The sequence below is a fragment of the Nylanderia fulva genome, unplaced genomic scaffold, assembly GCF_048542155.1.
Source record: "Nylanderia fulva isolate GAGA-0341 unplaced genomic scaffold, ASM4854215v1 Scaffold21, whole genome shotgun sequence".
NCBI classification, from domain to species: domain Eukaryota; kingdom Metazoa; phylum Arthropoda; class Insecta; order Hymenoptera; family Formicidae; genus Nylanderia; species Nylanderia fulva.
Window position 1 is genome coordinate 272290 of NW_028190275.1, and position 23112 is coordinate 295401.

At 38.4% G+C, this 23112-nt stretch overlaps 1 protein-coding gene across 2 annotated transcripts in view; it reads right to left on the minus strand.

Moving 5' to 3' along the window:
* The window catches only part of svp (COUP transcription factor 2), a 126830-nt gene that overhangs the window by 5567 nt on the left and 98151 nt on the right, over positions 1 to 23112 (minus strand). The window lies entirely within an intron of this gene.

A 23112-nucleotide genomic window follows, 5' to 3' on the forward strand; every position in this document is an offset into this window, starting at 1 on the left:
CTTTTTCATGTTTAATCAGCTAATTATTCGGTCAAATTATAAGTAAAATAAAATTAAGATTGTTTAAAGTAAGTAACTTCGCTGGAAAATTCGACACGTTATTTGTAAATTAATAATGCAATTAATCAGAATAATTATAAGCACATCAGATTGATCTAAGCAGGTACATCTGTCAACGGTTTATTATCGAGTACTTTATCTCGAAAGAATTTGAATTAACTTTGCTTGAATATGCAAGCTCAAAAATGTTGCGATTCTTCTTGAATATAAGGTAATATTTATCCCTTTTCAACGATATTTATTCTTGATTATATTGATGCGAATATATATTAGTAGATATTAATAGATCATCTTCGAGATAATATAAATCTATAATGATTTTTTTGAGTTATCAAGTACAAGAAGATTAATTACGAAAGGAGAAACGTAATCCTATATGAGAAGCAACTGAAGCGAAAAGATGAATCAAGGTTTCGAAGTAAAATTATTTATGTCTGTGAACATTGAACCTAGCCTACAGGTAAACGTCGTAAGAAGCTTAACACGTTTCCTCGTGCCTTGACCTTAATCTCTCGCAGCCGATGGTAGAAAATATCAGTTTTTCCGCTCCGAACGTTCTCTTCGTTAGGCGTTTCTCGATACGCGCGGCAGGCGATAACTGTTGCCGTTTAATCTGCGCGCAAGGAAGAAGCACCTACGCTTTATTATCGGGCTAATTATCGTTGTTGCCCATTAGCCGAGGCATGATTAGCGAGCCGGAGAGGTTTTCTTTCTAGTAGAAGAATAGAATGGCCGCCGCGAGACTATAGGGAAATAAAAGACGGAGGAAGAGGAGAAAAAAAGGAGAAATTAAACGTAAACCTACCGCGAAGATGATGAGGGCGAGCGGTCGAATAGACGGAAATCGAGCGGAAGTGTTCTTGCGAGGGCAATCATCGGATGGTGCGGTGCTTTAATCGAAATTATCTGCATAATCTTGCCTCGTAAGACTGGCTTGATTTTACACGCTTTCAGTAGAATTTAATTCTTCGGCATTAATTAGCGCGGCTTATTCTTTGTTTTTTTTTGTCACAAAATTATCATAGAGAGCTAGGGAGACTTTAATTAATCACAAAAAGATTTGAATCAATATTGTCAGATTCAAGGGTTAAGGTCTTCACAGGATTGCAGCGAAAACCGCCTTTGGGCAGATGAAACTGAAATCCATGCACGTTGGAATGCACGTGTCAACCGGGGACACCGCGATAGTGTAAATGTCAGACTAATCACGTGGGCCATCTGTTCACCGTGCTACTCGTGAAACTGCGCCATTGTTTCGCAGAAAATCCAGTCTCTCGTGTAGAAGGGAGAGAGAGAGAGAGAGTGAGAGAAATGGTGCGTATAGTTTGCGCCCAAATATATCGGGTGTACCGCAAAAACAACCTGCCATCTTAAATTCATCTCTAATCCAGATGAAATTAAAATGAAATTAATAATTTCTTAATTTAGTACGCGATGTAATGATTTATACCTCAGAGCGTCTCTAAATGGAATTTGAAATTACATCAGGCATTAACACCCCGAAATTGTTCGTCAGGCATGTATCAGAGTATTCCGCCTCGTATTCTTGCGTTTTTCCGTGAAAGAGAGCCGCGTACCACGACGAATCGCTTTAGCTAATCCATCCGCACGCATAAATTGACGGGGGTACGATAATGGAAAAATCAGGGAGGGTTTCTTTTTGCAAACTCTCCATTTATGTACGAGACGGGAGAGACGGATATATGTATATACATTGTCGTTTCTCTCGTTAGACCGGCACGCGTTGCAGACGCGCCAGATTCCTTTGTGGCGTCTGTGGCCCACGTGCGCATAATGGGCTATTACGCGTACGTAAGGGAAATAATGCGATTCTCTCGCGCATTTGCATTTCCTCGCGACGGCGATGCGGAAACGTTTGCGCGGGAACGAGCGAAATTACCTACCGCGCGACCGAAACCGCGAAGTTTGCCAATTATTGGAATGGAAGATAGGCGCAGTGAACGACCGGACACCGCCAGTGAATGACCATTGAATCTGCAACTACCTCTGCGTACGTGCAGACGTCCGTAACGTGGCGAAAGATGATATACCTAATTATGTTTTTGAAAAATGGGAAAAAGTGACATGCGCGCAGAGAGAATTTTCTCTCAAAATTATTACCCTGAAAATCATGATAATCGTGGAAAATATGTTATAGGAAGAATCCAGCAAACACAGTATATAAATGTTATATACTTAAGCATGTTACATGTAACGTATATGTTAGTTGTAATTTCCCAATCATAGATGTAACATTTTCAATATTACATATATTACATTGTAGTTATATTGTCATTATATCCCAAGATAGCACTGACTTATCAATACATCAATGTGCTATTTGGTATATAATTACAATATAACTACAATGTAATATATGATATATTAAAATGTTACATCTATGAGTGGGAAATTACAACTAACATGGATGTTACATGTAACATACACGTTATATTCCGTTTTATTATAGCAATGTAACAATTATATATCGGTGTTTGCTGGGAATTTTATAAGAATTTCTTTAATTATTTATCACACAAAAATATTAATATGTACATACTAAAATTGTCGAACATATTTTATATTTTATTGTGGTAGATATTTAATATTTTGTATTGTGATAAAAATATATTACGGATTGATAAGTGAGTCTTGTGATAAATAGTAAAAGATAGGATCTTGATAAATAACGATTCAATCATTTAACGCGGGTAATATCTAAATGTATTCATTCATGTACTTTGCTACTTGCTTTCTGCTTGCGACACACTTGTTTGCATATTATTGCCAAGCGCTCGAGGGAATCTGTGTCTTACCGAGATCTTGACAGATCTTTCATTATAGCTTGCGTTTTCTCGAGGAACACAGTTTGCGCCACAGGTATATTAATTTTACGCGAATGATTTATAAACACGTATAAACTGTTTCTCGAGTAAAATTGATTTCACGCACAAATCGATAAATTATATTCTTTCGTCGCATCTACGTAATCGAAGAAAACGCTTGCAAAAATATCAGGTTATGGATAATGAAATCTATATATGCGATAATTATGTTACGAGTATAAAAACCATGACTCGACGAATAAATTCAGCGAATATATTTTGGTTCAACTTTTCGACTTGGAAATTCAATGCCAACAAGATCCGAGAAGAGCTCTACATTAAAAATGACGCTGGTCAACGAAATCCGAACGCGATCTGCTGCATCTAGCCGTATCAGTCTCGATCGAGGGCTCAATTAAACGGGAGGGAACGCAAGGAATCCGCCAACGCCAATAAACAAACTGTCGGATTGGCTCTGTATGATGTCGTCAGCGCCAATTCACCGCATCAGTTCGAATAATTCCGTGGCGAGTGGCGTCTCTGGTTTCCCTCGTCGTGTCGACCCTCTCCATCTCCGTCTTTATCCATCTCTCTCTTCTCGTTGCACGCGTTAACTGCTAAATGCTGTGGCGCCTCATTGACCGAGCACCATCATAAATTGCGACCAATCTTCCGTGATGGGGCTCCCGAGTCCCATTGCAATCGTCCCCCATTTCATGCACGAAGCTTTCGATCGATTGAAATTTGACAGCTAGCGATTTATCGATATTGCAAACCTTATGTGTCATATTGAATAAATTACTGGTAACTTTGCGACATTTCTTGCCGATAAGAGATTGGGCAGATTGAATTGTAGAATGTCTCAAGACGGAATTGAAAGCGAATTGTAAAATTAATACAGAGGATCAATATACGATAAATTTTCCTTTGCGTTTCTTCTCGAACGTTTGATGTATTTTTTTTTTTCAGTCATTTTCTAGCACGCGATCATTCCCGCTTCCTTGAAACTAATATCAGACATTTGAGTTCCACTGTTTTCCAGTACGTACCGGCTAGATCCAGCGTTATTCCCTGCCTTATTAGTCTCAATTTTGCCAGGGAGACATTTGGTGTTGTCAGCTGCCTTAAGATTCTAGTAATTGCGGTACGTTTGTTATATAAATAATATAAATTACCGCACAAATTTTCGACAAATTCAAAAGACTTCCATTTAATATCCTATTCTGCTATATATTCTTGCAACGCTAATATTTTTTCACGCATTCTAAAGTAATTTCGAAACAACCAACTTCTGATTGATTCGACTAATATTTAAAATATTAAAAATTTTGTAAAATTTAAGATAGCTGAAAGGGCCACGATTTTCGACAAATTCAAAAGACTGCCATTTAATATCCTATTCTGCTATATATTCTTGCAACGCTAATATTTTTTCACGCATTCTAAAGTAATTTCGAAACAACCAACTTCTGATTGATTCGTACTAATATTTAAAATATTAAAAATTTTGTCAAATTTAAGATAGCTGAAAGGGCCACGATTTTCGACAAATTCAAAAGACTGCCATTTAATATCCTATTCTGCTATATATTCTTGCAACGCTAATATTTTTTCACGCATATTTTAAAGTAATTTCGAAACAACCAACTTCTGATTGATTCGACTAATATTTAAAATATTAAAAATTTTGTCAAATTTAAGATAGCTGAAAGGGCCACGATTTTCGACAAATTCAAAAGACTGCCATTTAATATCCTATTCTGCTATATATTCTTGCAACGCTAATATTTTTTCACGCATATTTTAAAGTAATTTCGAAACAACCAACTTCTGATTGATTCGACTAATATTTAAAATATTAAAAATTTTGTCAAATTTAAGATAGCTGAAAGGGCCACGATTTTCGACAAATTCAAAAGACTGCCATTTAATATCCTATTCTGCTATATATTCTTGCAACGCTAATATTTTTTCACGCATTCTAAAGTAATTTCGAAACAACCAACTTCTGATTGATTCGACTAATATTTAAAATATTAAAAATTTTGTCAAATTTAAGATAGCTGAAAGGGCCACGATTTTCGACAAATTCAAAAGACTGCCATTTAATATCCTATTCTGCTATATATTCTTGCAACGCTAATATTTTTTCACGCATATTTTAAAGTAATTTCGAAACAACCAACTTCTGATTGATTCGACTAATATTTAAAATATTAAAAATTTTGTCAAATTTAAGATAGCTGAAAGGGCCACGATTTTCGACAAATTCAAAAGACTGCCATTTAATATCCTATTCTGCTATATATTCTTGCAACGCTAATATTTTTTCACGCATATTTTAAAGTAATTTCGAAACAACCAACTTCTGATTGATTCGACTAATATTTAAAATATTAAAAATTTTGTAAAATTTAAGATAGCTGAAAGGGCCACGATTTTCGACAAATTCAAAAGACTGCCATTTAATATCCTATTCTGCTATATATTCTTAAAACGCTAATATTTTTTCACGCATTTTCAAGTAATTTCGAAACAACCAACTTCTGATTGATTCGTACTAATATTTAAAATATTAATAATTTTGTCAAATTTAAGATAGCTGAAAGTGCCACGATTTTCGCTCGCGTCTAAAGTCACAAGTAGTTTCCGAATAGTTTCATTCGTAAGATTTCACGGATATTACACAGTCGAGACGGAAATGATCGGCGGGATAATCCCGAGGATACATATCTAATATATACATATATATATATACCTCGTAATCCGCCCTAGCGGAAGCAGATTGTCGGAAGAATAAGAGGGTAACCGCGAGGAATCGCACGTTCAGCGAAACTCCTCAGCGTCGACGTCGCGACGTTTCTTGCAGCAGGGATATACATATATATATATCGATATGCGCGACCGGAATCTTCTCTTTCTCTCTACTTGCGCGTACAAATAAGGCGTCCGGAGACAAATGACGCAGAGAGGGATCAGCGTAGCCCGACACAAAGCATCCACCCTTCCCGGAGTCGGAGGTGACGTCACTGACAATGGAAGGTCGAGCTGTGATTAAAGATCGAGAGACTCCGTAAAAACTCCTTCAAAAGTACCGGGTGGGGGTGGTGAGGCCCACGAGGGAGAAAGAGGGCACCTACCGGCGTGAAATATTGCCTCCGAGGCACCCGACAGCTATATGACATTTCCGAAGGGCATGGAAGAATCCCTCGCGAAGCCCTCAGCCTTGCTTGTTCTCGCTCTCCCGATTGCGCTCTGCTATTTTTTTTTTTGTATACAGTGTCCAGTTGTTACCGAGACGAGGGAAACTGGTTAATCGCGATCTCGATGCAGATATTTAGAGCAGCTTGATGAATGAAATGAGAATAAAGTGGATGATACATTAAAGAATTATTTTCCTTCAATGTGCTTTTAAAAAATTATAATTCGCAACCGAACAATTAGCGAGAGATCTGTTTCGCGACGATTACATAGAATGACGATTCGAGGAATAGAATATATAAAAATGCTTATGCTTTAAAAATGCGTTGATTTCGTTTTTTATTATATTGATTGACAGTTATGAATAATTGATTGTTAATTTCTATTAATCTTTAATTTTAAATGATGCGCTGAAGGAGGTTGAAAAAGGCAACCGAAACGTTCGAATTTTATTCTGTCTAATATTTTATGTTATAAATCTTTTTCCACAAATAAATATTAATGAAAGAACTTAATTAGTATATTATTTTAAAAAATTAATCGTTTATTTTTATAATGTTTTAATGAAATATTTTTTAATCTTACGTAATTTATGCGAGATGCATAAAAAGGCTCGAAATAATACTTCTTGCGGAAGTAAACATTGATAAATCTATTGAACATTTTAGATATATGCAAAATTGCGTTGAAATTTAAAATTTAGAATTTTGCAAGATTTCTTTCATTATCAGTTCTTTATCAGCAGTGGAAAACTAGACACCTTATATATGTCGACCATCATCCGTTTCCTTTCTTCGTTTCCGACGCTATATTACATGTTTCTCCCCATCATGATCTCTATTCTTTTACTAACTAAAGACTCTCATTTTTTTATCTCTGATTCTGGGCAGAAGAACGATTCTTGATTAAAAATGAATCCAACATTAGGAAGAGCAGAAAGGACATCTTTGGAATGCATAACTTTTTTAGAGATGATCACAAAAAGAATAAAAAATAATATCCATATATATTCCAACTTTTATCTTAATAGATATACGACAAACTAGTTTCATTTCTTTCTCTTTCAGTTAAACTATAAATAAAAAATGTCAAACTTTAAACGGCGAATCAATTATATGTCGATGTAATCTACAGGCTATAAAATTTAATAGATCCTTAAAACCATAAACACATATAGTAGCGAAGCTATTAATGGCAAAGGTAAAAATAATAATAAGAGAATGTTTAATCTTGAAACTGCGAATATTATTAAGAGAAATTAAGTTCTCTCGTCGGAGCGATAGCGAACTATCTAGGATATATTTCTTCTTATTCTGCATAACTGTTTTTCCTCTCGCGCGTTTAACTTTACACGGGAATGATCTTGATAGATAACGAGGGAATGCGCCGACAAGGCGCGTCGTAATAATAAGCTTAGAAGGACGCGATTTGCCGAGAAAAGGTTCATTTTACGATCGTCCGTTGAGCATTCGATAACTTCTCCGCGATTACGGGGATAGATATACCTAGGAGCGCGTGTGCGACGTGACACAACATATAATTTACCGCGCTTAATTCCGCGTGTCTTGTAACAGGTGACTTACATTAATGGCTTCTATCTCGCGGTCGCGACGCGCAGAAGAAAAGCCGGTCGCTTTATCGCGCCGCGTTGCGGAATCGTACGCGAAACTCTCTGTCTCTCGTGCAGAGAGTAATGTTACGAGCGCTTGCGATTCTCGCGCAAATTGCGAGCATAAATCCTTTACGCGCGATCCAACGCGCGGATGATTAAGAACCGTCGTGAAATCAGCGCGAAGGCGAATTCCGCGAGATGTTACAAAGGAGCAAAGATTAGAAATCATTTGAGAAAAAAGGCATTACACCAGTGTGCCAGTCGCTCGCAGATGCTTGATGGATGGACAAGAATTTAAATATCATCGTACAGTGCCGGTTTTAGCAACATTGGCGCCCTGGGCAAGATTATCGTGGCGCCCATTCAATTTTCGATATTTTTACTAGTCTAAACGGATATAAACGAATGCACGCATATAAAAATTCAAAAAACTTTCCTTTAGCTTTACCCAGAGCTAACGACGTGGACGTAGAAAGTTTTTGTAGTTCCTTTTTTGCTTTTGTTTTTTTATATATTTATATTTTTTTATTTTTTGTATTTTTTTGTATTTTATATACTTTTATTATTTCGGGTTTTTTAGAGGACAAAGCTTAAACTAGAGTTTTTGAGAGATTACGGAAGGCGCCCGCGTGATGAGGGAGTCGAGCGTCAAGCGTGGCGATGAGGATCCGCACAAAGCGGAGAACGCGATAGCCATGATAAATACAGATGTGAGACAAAAGAATCAAAAGATATACAAAAGTATAGAGAGCATGTCAGGGTATAACACAGTGAGGAGATATAGGTACTTTTGCATACTAGGGGGCATTAGAGTTCCTCTAATAAGAGTCGCGACATCTTATTAGAGGGACTCTATGGGGCACCGGGCAGCAGCGCCCCTACAGATCCGGCGCCCCGGGCAGTCGCCCCACTGCGCCCTACCCTAAAGCCGGTACTGTCATCGTATAAAATTTCACTAGAAATGGAATGTCGAATAATTCATGTTTAATTAATATAGAGATATGTATATAAAGTACTATTGTAACAATTCTAATATATGTCATTTCCTCGTTTTATTATAAATATTATATAATTTTTTTTATTAAATTAAATTATAATTATATAATAAAAAACTTTAGCATTATTTGTATAATAAAACCCTTTTTTAAGTGTCAGTTTTCAATGCTTCAATATCGCACATTTTACTATAAAATGTCACACTTATTGTTAATAATGACAGTGAAACATGCCTTTACCATCGAGGCTTTTGAAGTACATCTCATTATATCACAAAAAATTATTTATACATATTTTATTATATTATTAACATCAATGTCCGCGTCTTGAAGCGCCGAACAAGTATATCGACAGCACCGGAACTTTTCAGCACCTTCAATCTCGCGTTCGAGGAGCGTCTGTTCGCGTTTCCTCGGACGTGCAGCAGCAACAGGTCGAGATAAGATGTAACGAAGAAAAGCGCCAGAAGGAAGGACGCGAGGAGACGATAATTATACGGTCGGCTAATCGAGCTCGAGAGAGACAGAAGGAGAAAGAGATGAGGGACGGGTGCTAACAGACGCGTTAATAAGCACGCCTAAAAGGAGCGCACCGACGAGCACGAGACCTTAATACGCTCGTTAATTCTCAAGGCTCGCCGGTCGATCGTGTCGCATGCGATGGACACGCGCGACTTACATACGGTGCTGCAGCCCGAATAATTAAGGATCTCTCGCGAATCTTCATCACGCATCGCTCCGACGAAGATTACACGTTCGAAATATATATATATAGATATATATTTTACGAGCGATATCAGGACGTCCAGCAGATTCGATGAAAAAAATTTCCTGACTTTCAGATTTTCCATCAAGACCAGAAATTCAGTTTTTCCCTAATTTTTTAGTAAATCAATTAAATATTTTAATGTGCTGGGAGTCAAGGAAAAGTTTATATTTATTTAATATAATGTATGGAAATGTTTATATTTATTTAATATTTATATTTATTTAATATAATGTATGGAATTAACAAAATTAAACAAATCATATATAGTAGGCCAACTGAACGAGCAAATAAATAAGGTGTAAAAATTTTTATTAATAGTTAAATAATTAAATTAACATTCCGTTACAGAATCGATATAAATTGTAAACGTTTCGACTGCACTACAGTCTTTATCAATACATAAAAGTTAAATATTAAAATACAAAGTTAAATGTTAAAAATACAAAGTTAGTTAAATATTAAAATATAAAATTGAAACGAATCTTCGCTGTTGACCAATAGATATGCAAGGCGATTGGTCTGAGATGCCAAGTTATGCGACATTTGAGCATGCTACGGATATAATACGCGAATTAAATCAATGTCAGAGAGAATTAAAAAATCTTTCAACTTACATTATCGTTTTAACAAGTCCTTTTCTCCGATATTTCAAGTGTGTGTTGCGAAGTCTGAATACCAAATGTCAAAATAGAGAGCGTGATGTATTTATTTATTACCAATGTTTTTTCTAAACTATGATTCAGCAAATTTTTTAAGTATGTCAAAATAACTACTGTCTAACAATTCGGTGTCTGTATTTAAATTAATTCCATTTTTCTGTTCTTTAATGTGGATCATTTCAGATATTAGTCTTATATGGTACTTCTTTTCGTGATCCATAATTTTAATATTGTCCCAGTCAAATGTATGTTGTTCGTTTAGAATGTGTTCTGTGACAACCGAATGTCTAGCAGAGTCTAATTTAATATTATTTTTATGTTCTTTAAGTCTCGTTCCTAACTGTCTTTTTGTCTGTCCGACATATGTGGCGTCACAATCGTTGCAATTCAACTTATAAATAACATTAGAATTCGTGGGGCAATTATTTTTGTCCTTTTGAACTCTTATGAAGTCATTCAATTTTTTAATGCAACGATATCCTACCACTACGTCAGGTCTTCTTATTGCTGAAGCAACTTTCTCAGATATTGATTCTATATATGGTATGACAAAATATTTAATGTTAGTATTAGTATTATTGGTATCTGTTATATTGTTATTATTAGGCTTGTTAAATTTCTTAGTTGAGAGATTTTTTAATCTGCGTTTTATTTCTGTGAAAATTAGATCAAGAGGATAACCGTTGGATAGCAAAATGTTAATAGCTTTCTCTATATTTTTTTTGTGAAATTGCGGATGTGATAGTAATAAAGCTCTATCTACCAAGTTATAAATTGTTCCTATTTTATGACAAGTCGGATGATTTGAAAAAAATGAAAGTAATCTACCTGAGAATGTCTTTTTGTGATACCAATCTAAATAAATTTTATTATCTATTACTTTGATCATTATGTCTAAAAAGCTTATACAACGATTATCCTCTTTTTCCAATGTAAATTGTAGTCTATCGTTATAATTGTTGAATTCGTTCAAAACATATGTAATATTGTCAGCGGAAGTGCATAAAATAATGTCGTCTACATAACGGAATATGGAATTAAATCTCTTGTAGAGATTATTCCAATTTTAAATCTTGGCCGTGTCCAAGTAAAATTTAGTGCCTTGTGCACAGGTTTTAATCCTAACGAAAAAATTTAGTTTCGTCAGGATAACGCACTGTCATCTGCGATTTGGCTCTTATTGCCTGTTTGACACTTTCAATTTATATTTATATTTATATTTATTTAATAAGAAATTTCCAATTTATTGAGACAAATGTGGAATGTGAAAAAATCCAGATAAATAGTAAAATATCCCAACTTTTCCCCGGCAATTCCAAATTTATAAAATTCCCTGACAATGCCCAGATTTCCCTGACCGCTAGACACCCTGGATATGATTCGGGTTGTAATCGAAGCGCTTAATTTCGCGGGCGGTGACTTATTCCACGGATGATGGATAATTATACTTTTGATGTATGTCGCGGCGCCTCGCGCAGGCTGCTCAAGATAATAGACGGCTTTACGAGATATCTCGAGGGTGGGATATTAAGGGACGGCTAGACTACTAGACTAGAGGAAAGGAGGAAGACCATTCCGTTCGAAATGGAATCGAAAGTGTCGTAATTACGCGACGCGAACGGCTAATTAAGTCTCGCCCTTCGTCTCATCGTAACATCCAACGCTTCTCCTTTACAAATATATCAAACTTAATTAATTGTAAGAAAATATACAGCGCTTATTTTGCGTGAAAGAATTCTTTCGGAGAAGGGTTGTTTCTGCGAACGCGTGACAGATTTGTAAAAAATAGGTTCGTCTAGATATGCATTTTCCAAGTAGCTACTTGCAACTTCAAACCGTCATATACCGTAAACATGAAACCTCAGATCGACAATGCTGATGAACGGAAGTGTCATAGCACACTCGGTTCTCTGCGCATCGCTCGCTGTATATCGGATATCACAATATTGTGAGGAGGCGCCTCCTCGTGCATAATGAGCGCCGTACACACACACACATATACATATACGAACACACACGGCAGGACCGTGCGATAATTATCATAACAACACCGAGCGTATTTAGAGACACCTCTCTCTCTCTCTCTCTCTTTCTCTGGTTCCTATCGGTGCTACGCATCGGAGCTACGACACGCATTTAACCGGAATACACATCCCATGTATAGATGGCCCGTACGTAGGTACAAGCGTCCCGTTTAGAAGCCGCATTGTCATGTTAATGGACGACAATGCCAATCCCATTACGCCATTCGGGTAGCCGCGGGCCCTTTAGGGTCTCCGAGCAAAGAGGGGCCCGAGTAGCTCTCGGTTCCCTGCCGGTTTCTCCACGCGCTTTACGATTTGTACCACAAGCAGGTAGATGTATATCCCTCGGCAGGCAGGTGCTACGAAGGTCAACTTTTTTCCCACATCGACGCTCCTTGTCTCGCGAAAGTGGGATATGATGCGCCGGTGTGTCTCTTGGTTCAGAGTGTGTCTACAAAAAAAAAAACCCTCTTCGTTCCTTCCTTCAGGTCGCGAGAGATCGCGGACCGGTTTCGAGAGCGCCCGGGGCTAAATGTCAACAACAGGCATAACGGCCTGGTTAGAGGATTACCACCGTCGGGCGAGAGAGAGAGAGGGTAGCGCCAGACTACAAAAGGTCGTGAACTTTCTACGTGTCATAATCCGCCTGAGAGGATTCGCGGCCTCCCGATCTCGTTCTTTCGCGCCCTTCGTGCCCTTCTCGTTTCGTCAGTCTCGCGAAGGACAAGCTCCTGTCATGTCACCGGCCCGCAAAACTAATATGCTGGATTGTGATAAAAAAAATAACGAGAAGATTTAATTTCTTTATACGCTTTGTATTTGTATTTAAAGAGTACTTATGTTTAATTCTTTTTGTCACCTTTTATCGTAATTCATTATTAGACATTAGATTAAAGAATATTATTTTTTTATATATGACTTCACACTTTCTAACATAATTTGAATTTTTTATATTTACTGCTCTTAACAGCCTTTTATCAAATTTATTTTAATTTCTTTAGTTTCGGTATTATAATATCGATCATTTTAGTAATCTGGTTCTTTGCTGTTATTTAAATTTTAAGATTGAAATATGTCATTTGCGAAATTTAAATATTCGAAATACACTTACATATGTCAGATTTGTATAAGTGTCGCATCAAATCGTACAAATTTTAAAACCAGACGAAACGAGTAAAGAAAAAAAAAACGTCATTTAGATCGTTCTAAATTAGAAATCATGACTTACTAATACCGTACAAGCACGCGATTTTTTTCGTTGAATAATGTATATTTATATAATGTCGGTTTCTTGTGAATCCTCACAATTGTTCGTGAAACTAAGATCCCCGTCGTGTCATTCTATTCTATTCTATTCCAGACCGCGGAGAACCACTGTCTGATTAAATCCCGAACACGAGGGTCGCCGGCTAAGATAGGGATTTAGCGGAAGGTCGCTCTTCTCACGTATTTTGCGTAAGGTCGACCACGACGACGATTAGCGCGACGTCGATTCGAATGTCGGATGGCATTACGTAATTCCAGACCCGCGGGACGACAAGAAAGGACAATGGCACTATACATTTATTTTATGCATAGCTCTGTCTAATTCTAATTCGCTTTGAAATAACATATGTGCACATTAATCACGTAAAAGGCTTAGCTCGAGATAATCACATTTAAATATCGATGTTATATGAATACGAATTAATTGAGATGCATCACTTGACTTCGACATCGATAAACTGATAATTAATAAAATTGTGTGAAAAAGAAAATGCTCAAAATTTGAGTTTTATTTTTTTTTTTTGTTAATAAAAAAATATTTATAAATGCGTAAATTCACTCATTTCAGTGAGTTCGATTTTCAACGCTCCGGACACAAATATAAACCGTCACCGTAATAAATTGACGAATAAATATCCCTTACTTTACCGCGGATAATATAGAATGGAAATTGAATTGGTCTCGTCCTAGAGATGCGCGAAATTCGTGGATGCCTGAAATCGGCGCCGCTGCGGCAGCGAAAGGCGAGGGTGGTGGTGAACGTAGAATGCCGGGGCCGCGTACGACGGTATATACACACGGCGGAGAACCTATTGATAAATTCAGTGGGCAACGTAAACAATGCGGCAACAATGTCAATTATGCGCCCGCCGCCGATCGCTGGCCGCCGCAATTAATCGGATGGCGCGCGCGCGAGCGCGACTTTACGCGGTAATTAATTGCGCCGCGTGGCGTGCATGCGTGTCGGCCGCGTTTAGCCCGCAACATTGCACTTTCGGCCCCGGTCCGGTGTCCGCTGGTGTTGGTGGAGTTAGACCGGACCCCGGCCAACTTTGCATCCACCATCTCCCAACAGAGTTTTACTCCGGCTTGCCGAGTTTCAAACGCGACCTCTTGACTCTTCTTCTATAGCTGGCCGTATGATTATTCATTTTCAATTAGGTCGTTTTAATTAAGATGATTTATTCTGGATAAAACGTACGTATATTTTTTTTTGTACACAGAGAGAATTTTCTCTTAGAACTTACCCTGAAAATCATGGTAATCATGAGCCAGTATGTTATTGGAAAAATTTTATAAGAGAGTTTCTCTGATTAATATATATACACCACAATAAGATATAAAATATATTTTAATTAATAAATTCTAAGAGAAAATTATCCACGTGTCACAAGCAGCTATTAAACATCTTCAACGAAAAGAAAATCGATTTACACAAGATGATATAAGAGTCGATTTAAATTTTACACACGCACAGTAGAATTACTAATTGAATCAATAAAACGAAAAACATTGCACTCTTTTTATCTTACATTGAAATTGCGTTGACTTGAAACTTTCTAGAGAGACACACATTTCTAGATAAATTCCTGGAGCTTCTCCAAGATCCTCGCGAAAGAGTATACAAGGTACGAAAATACGTGCCGAAATCAGCGGCGCGGCTGCAACGGATTTCAATCCGACCATCGAGCGAAGTTTACGACGGCTCGGCGTTGCATGCATTATCCATGGGCACGTTCATCGACACGCTCGACGTCCTCATCGCGCCTCGATCGCGATCGCGGATATCGATAGCCGGGCCCGAACGACGTCGAGGCGAGATACTCTCTCTCCCTGGACAGAAGAGAGAGAGAGCCGCGTGGGCGCGTAATGTATTCTTGGGATAGACAATGTGGCGGACACGTGGGCTATAGAAGCCAACTCGACCGGACTCGGTCCTCCCTGGGCCCCCATAATGAAGCGTTGACGCGGGCATAAAACGAGCGCGCCGGCCGAAGACAATGGAGTGATTGAGCGCGGGCAACGCCAAAGGGTTGCCCGCCGTCAACCCCGGGGTGAAAATGTCAGTAACCAAATGTCAGATCTTGCCTCGGGTCTTCCCCGCCCGTTTTCTGTGCGTACGCTTGCCTACCCCCACGCGTTTTCCGCCCCAGGTTTCCCTTTCACGCGGGAGTTCCTTCTTTCGGGAACAGTTTTTTTCCTGCCTTGTCGCGTGGAGATTAATTATGAAATAAATTCGTGGAGATTGTGTAATATTCGAGGAATGAATTTCAGCGTCTTGATTATTTTTTTTTTTTATGTAAATTCGAGAATTAAATTTAAATGAAGAAAAAGTGTAAACTAATTCAGTTGTTTTGTTGTCGAGAAGAGAACGCAAGGTTTCGAGTCGAAGTCGAGATTATCGCGAGAGAAAATACTATGCACACTGGCTTTAAAACCACTCTCGTCTCTTCCGGCGAGAGAGAGAGCGTCTACGAGGTGATCACTTTTCGGGGGTGGGATATTTCGACGCGCAAAAGGGTCGGCGACGGCGGTAAAAGCGGATCCTCCTTCCGGCATATTTTATATCCGCGGACGTCCTCCTTCCGAGAGAGAAGAGATTGCTTTCTCGCCGGCGCGGCGCAGTAATGCGATTTTCGGCCCGCGAGAGAGATTGACGCTACCGAGAGACGACGAGGGGCTGCCTTTCTTTGTTCCAAGGGAACGGGTTAAGTGGACGCGCCAACGAAATTGGTTTTATCATTTTATTGCCGTTTCGTCTTTTATAATGCACGCGTCACTCTTTGAGTCGCGAGCGGTGCCTCAAACGAGATCCGAAACTCTCCTCGGACAAAATTTTAAATTCAAGAGGGCGAGAATTAAATGGCACACGGCGCATAACGCCAATGCAAACTGTATCAAAAACTATGTAAGAGATATATTTTGTTTATTAAATATTAAATTCATTATTATACAGGGTGTGTCTAAACAAGTGCGAAACATTTTAGGAGATGATTCTTTGTCGAAAATTAAGGGAGGTTTCTTTTCTTATATATCTCTCTCAGTTTTTCTCAAATTTCAGACAAATTCAAAAATTGAAACTTCGATATTTTCCACTAACAGAAAGAATCGTTATTAACATTTTTTTTAAATAAAAACTTGATTCTTACCTTCCTCTTTAGAAAACTGTAACTCTTCAGGGAGGGATATATATGTTATTATATAAAAAAAAACCTTTCACACTTATTTAGACACACCCTGTGTATAATAATATTCAAAGCTTTTCGACTCAATCAAAAACTGAAGAGAACCAAGGAAATGTTACATAAACGTATTGTATATCTCTGCGTAAAATGGGGAAAAATTTTTATTCGCATTTATTACACCTGTCTTACTTTACTCTATTCGACGTGTTACATTAGCGCATACCAGATAATAGTAAACTCTCGCGAGATCATTCTCGTAAGACTGAGGGATTTCTTAATTTGACAGTTAACACGTTCCGGACATTCCGTCTTCAATTATCCATTCTATATTCCACGAGCGCTGTACATCGTTTCGGGATGAGAGATCGCGAGTGCGAGAAGAAAATGAAGAAACCGACTTTCTTCCAAGTCATTTTCGAGAGAAAGAGAGAGAGAATCGCTCGCGGATTCCCGCGGTGAGCGTTAATGGAGCTGTCGCTTGCGTTCGCGATAGGCGATAATCTCTCTTTCTCTCTTCGTGGTCGGCGTGTTTCCGGTCGGATCAACGTCAGGCCCTGAGCGCAGGAACCCCTGGAAACACATTGTAGCCGGCTGCGAAAGCGAGTCTGGACCGAGCAGTCACGCCGGACACTCTCGGGTTTAGAAGATATATCCCGAGAACGCGCGCGCGCGCGCGCGAGAGAGAGAGAGAGAGAGAGAGAGAGCTGCTAGGCATTACTTCGATTCCAATTAAAACGTCGCTCGCCCTTTGTTAACCCGACACCATCGAGAAACACCTCCCTCTCTTTGCGCGCCGACTATCCTGTTTTCGTAATAAATTTCGCCTGGAATATTTCAGCGCACCGCTGGATTTTACATACTTAATTTCGGATGTACGTGTGTGTTCCCTCGAGGGAGACTGTTGACTTAGCCGCCTCGTGATCCTCGTAGGGCGGAACCGGAGAATACATATTTTAAAGAATCTTCGCACCGGCCGGGCCGGCCAGCGGAATGTCAAATTTTATCCACTTGTCAGTTACCTCACCGCAAATTGGTTTACGGAGATATTATTGCGTAATCCTTATTCGTTATATAATAAAATAATAGCTGCCGTTGTAATTCAACCCTATTAAGAGCTAGTGAAATTAATACAGTTAATTGTTGGTAAAGAATTAATTTCGTAAAAATGATCAAATTAAAACTGTTAGGAATGATAATAATATTTATTCGTTATATAATAAAATAATAGCTGCCGGTGTAATTCAACCCCCATTACGAGCTAGTAAGATTAATTGTTGGTAAAAATGATAAAATGAAAATTGTTAAAAATCCTCGTGATTAAATTGAAAAAAGTCGTTGATTTGTATATATCGAGTAATAATAGAAATAATAAATATCTAGGCGATATGTATGTCGTAATTGCAACCTATCTAGTTTTATCCTGTTTCTCGGCAATTTAGCAAATTCTCACCGCTAAGGGGGATTAAATGGAAACGCGCGTGTGAATACGTAATTTACGCGGTTCAATTTTACTCTTTGGCGTCTAAGTAGCGATAAAACCATCATTCTCAATTAGTCGAAAACGTCGCGATCGCGAGAGCGAACTACTCTCGCATAATAATCCTTACGCACCGAGAGAGATTTTTTCACCGAAGGCGAGGCACCACGGACGATTTCATCACGTAATTGCTATAATTATCTCGATTCGCGCTCATTCGCAATCGACGCGCATCGAAGTCGAGCCGGAGTCAAACGGCGCCGATCGGCGTTCGAGGATAATCGATCGGCGCTAGATGTGCACGTGCCGGCACATTATTATCCGAGAAAGAGCGAGAGAGACTGGTTCCGCTCTTATTACACGCTCGCGCGGTGAAACTCTCTTTAATCGTCGAAACATCTGGACCAGGCGACTCGCGGTGCCTTTTTATTATTATTACCGCGGAGAAAATGATTGCTTACGTACATAAGGTAATGAGATCGCGCGCTTTTCCTGCGCGCCGATTCTTGCGAAACTGACGCATAACAGCTCTCTCTCTCTCTCTCTCTCTTTCCTCTTTATTTTTTTCGCGCATAACCATTTACTCGCGTAGAAGCACGCGTGAGCTTACGCAAGCGAGCGTGCCACAGTTCATTCAATTTCATTTTGTCCCCGTCGCGTTTCACGCTCCGCTAATGCGCGTCGAAAGATCGATCGATTGATCGATCGCTCGCTCCGTCAAACAATCGCGCTTGTTCCTCCTCGCGGAAGAACATTTCAATTAACCTTTTCGGAGTAAAATATAGTTGATAAATATATTTGATTTGACAAACACGGAGGAGAGAAAATATTTAAAGCAAATACAATACATCCGTCCACATTCGAGATTTTTTAAATTAAATTCTGAATGAGTTTGCTAAAAGTCGTGTTCAAATGTGGTGAGATTTTTTAACAATATTTTAGGGAGAGAGAGAGAGTTTATTGAAACACATAAATTTAATATAGAATTGTAGGCGTATCTTTTATACTGAACTGTAGCCGTATCTTTTATCGAATATCGAATCGATCAATTAATTATTGATTATTGAAATGTAGGAATGCAGGAGAAGGCCGGATGAATTTAGTTGAATCAGGAAAAGAAGTCAGGTTCGGAAGATATATATATATATATGTGTTTATTGCGAGTCGAAAACGTCTTCGCTGTCCAAGTCCCGTTTTTATTCTGTCTTCCTTCCTGCCGCCTCGATACTAAAGGTCGTCCGCCGGTTCGTGAGAGAATGCGTGCTTGTATCTCGATGAAACGCTCCGAAGATGATGTTCTCGACAACAATGTCTGTCCCGATTCCCAAAAAGTCGGCATATTTATACCCGGTGTTAAAACCTTCCCTACCCGAAACATCGGACCAATCAGAATTACCTTCGTTCATCGCGCAGAACTGTGTTTTCGGTTTTCTCGACAAACAAAGGATCGCTCAGAACGCTTTCAATAATAAATATTACAAATAAATAAGTACCCGGCACGAGGTCGACAAACAAAACACGTAAATCAGCTAATCTCATCGTCGGTTAACGTCTTTATAAAAAAATGCCTACAGAATTATTAATAAAAATTAATTAAAACATATAAGTTGAAATTATTTATATTAATAAGAATTTCTTAAATAGAAAATTAAATGTAATATTTAAATATACTGTATAAATGTTATAAAATCGCTTGTTTTTCCTTGTGGAAAGAGCATTTCAATTAACCTTTTCGGAACGAAATAAAAACAGATGATATACATTCAATTTATAAATCCGGAAAACATTTGAAACAAATACATCCGTTCAGATTCTAAATTTTTTTCACTGTACACATAAAATCGCAAAAGCCTATTGTTATTTTATAAAACTGCGCTTTAAATAAACATATGCAGATATCTACTGCATAGTTCACACGCTTCGGAGCAACCAACTATAGTTTCATCATTGAGGAACAACAATGAAGCGAAAGCATATCGAAAACGGACGAAATCCATGTGACATATACAATATCAGAGCAGCAAGCAATATCGTACATTCTCTTAGATATCGGATAAGAAATGGCACATCCTACGCGCGTTTCGTAACATTTTCATCCACGTTCCCATTCAATAATTTATTCAATCTGCTTTGTTCGCAGAGCTATTATTAGTTTACGCCCGGACGGTTTTTTTTTTCAGAGACGGACAACCCCGAGGGATTTTCTAACGGCATGCAAGAGCGATGCGAGATAGTTGATACGACTGCATTATATATATACGCGCGTGCGCGCCGATTTCTGCCTCATAAACGCAATATCCTGCTGGTGCGTTTATGCGAAACGTGACGTAGGGTCGCGAAGTAATGGCTAGAAAACCAGTTCCTAACGCGCGTTGCCGCCCCGAAGTGTCCGAATGGTAAATCGCAATCCACCGAGAAATGTAGAATGGGAAAATATAGGATTGGCAATAGAATAAGGAGGAGCGATATCCCGAAGATGGTTCATCGCGAATCTTGAGAGAAGCGCCAACGTGTATCTTGAATCTCCCGATGCGTATATAGTGATCGAGGTGTGTGCGTGACCTTGTTAGAAATATCATTGATAATGTGCACGTGAGACGAACTGGTGATATCAGAGCGCGTAGGCTGATATTCATTAATAACGAGGACCGACAGAGCCCGGATTAAAGAGAAGATACTGACGCAACCGAGGTGACATTTAAATGCATGAGAATGGAAAATATCGCATACCACGCGCGCCAAGCGTAATTAAATTGTTCAAAAAGATTTGTAGAAGATTTCGAGAGAAGATACGCATTTTTTTTTCTTGTTCTTTCGTACACGGAAATAATTTTTTTTTTTTTAGAAGTTAGACAATATGGTATTGGAAAAATTTTATAAGACTTTCTCTGATTAATATTTACCGCAATAAAAAATATTAATATGTACGTAATAAATTTTACTATCGAATATATTACATATTTATATTTTTATTGTGGTAAATATTAATCAGAGAAAAATTCTTATAAAACTCTTCTAATATCACATTATCCTATAATTACCATGATTTTCAAGGTAAATTCTCCTTGTGTATATGAAATATCGTACATAATATCATCGGATTTTTTAATCTCGCGAACAACATTTAATACCTGATACCTCAATTGATTTTGTTACCACTGACCCTCTGAAGGATAATGATTAATTGGAACGGCATATCCTTTAACAGAATGTATGCATAGAATATCTTCGTTCTGGCGCGTTCCAATCTCACGTTGTCACAGGGAGACCGGTCGGTGTTATAATTACTGAATGCCTTCTGTGCCGGAAGTTCGAAGGCGTTGCACACGACGGAGGTAGGTAGATGGTGTCACGCATCGCATGCGAGATGCACCGTGCCCGCGCGAGCGCGCTAACGCGCGCAATTCTCAAGGATATATAAACGTGTGCGCCTTCCCTTTCACGTGCCAGCCCCTTTGCAGCGATTATCTCTTATCGATTCCCCGCGCTTTAGGATCTAATTTCGCATTAAACCGCAATCCGCGACGAGAGATCAGCGACGCAACAACAGACATCTCATACGAAATTACATCACAAAATTGACGTCTTATTATAATCTGTTTTATTATTTTTTAACATTTCTCTTGGTACTGGAGAAAATATGATACAAGCGCGACGAAAAGTAAAAACAGAAGGTAAAGAGTAATAAAGTCTACATTTCAATAACTCGTTTTAATTGAGAGAATATATTGTTAAAACAATATATGTATGACATTTTTTTACGTATAAGTTCCTCTAAAATTTGTAAATTTAGGATACTCAAAATTTGACAATCGTGACAGTAGCATGGACACTTTCGGTTTCAAATAGATATAGAAACAAACGCATATATATATATACGTATATATTTAATGCGCATTATCCTCGTGAAAGGTCGGCAGAAAGTGATCGCGTTAACGTTAAACTTCCCGAGCGACAGCTGTCGCCGCGATTATCAGGGACGAGAGTTTTCGCGATGACGAATCGTCGCTACGATTATCTTCGAATTAAGATCATGGCGATGACAGTAAAAAATAAGCTTGCGCTATCTGTCAATTATGCGAAATGATTATTTAGAATTAAATGTCAGATATTTGACTATATTAAATATATCGTTTGAGATGCTTACATACACCTTAAAATTAGTAAAAAATGTATGAAATCAGGATCAAAAAGGATTTTAAATCTAATAATTTAATCATTATACAAAACGTAAAATTTGACAAAAATAATTTGTTGCAAGAGAAGCTCTAAAATAGAAGAAAAATCAAATGTTTGAAATATAAAAAGAATTTATGTGCCTTGTTATTTCTAATATATCGCAGGAAAAACATCAACGTTTTCTCGCGCGACCAAAATGATCATCTCCTAGTCTGTATTTTGCGACGCAAGCCAGAGATCGCCCCCTCTATTCTCTCTCTCTTTTTCTTTTCTGTTCTCTCCCGTGAATGCTCTCTTGCGAATACCAAGATGGAAACGTGAATCCCCGCGCGATAATGCGCTTCCGGGCACGATAGTGCGTCGGAGAAGCGATAGTGTGGACGGGAGTTTACAAAGGTTCGAGTTACCAGTTTGCGATATTATATTATACGGTGATTAAGGCACAAAACGAGATGGGCAAAGATGTTTTTCATCGCCACCTCCGATTGCGTCGCGTCAAAGAGAACGAGTCTCCCCGGCTTCCGGTTTTCTGCTTACAAAGTTTCGGCTGCTCTTTAAATTTTTCAAGCGCGCCAGAGAAAGTCTAAGATCATTTTTGACATTTGAATTTGATTACGGAAAATGTGAAAATAGTAATTCGCCGAAGGACCTGCAATAAAACCGATAGCCAAGAGTTTCTTCGAAAAAGACATGCCGGATCCTCGCGACGAGATTTGTACCAGCGATTATCCGCGGCATAATACCAATTATCGTGCTTTGATATCTAAATACGTCGGAGGTGGAACAGAAGGAGGCGAGGCTAGAACGACGGCGGGTGTTCTAGGCGGATAGCAGGAAGAAGAAGCGAAAAGGTAAAGGCA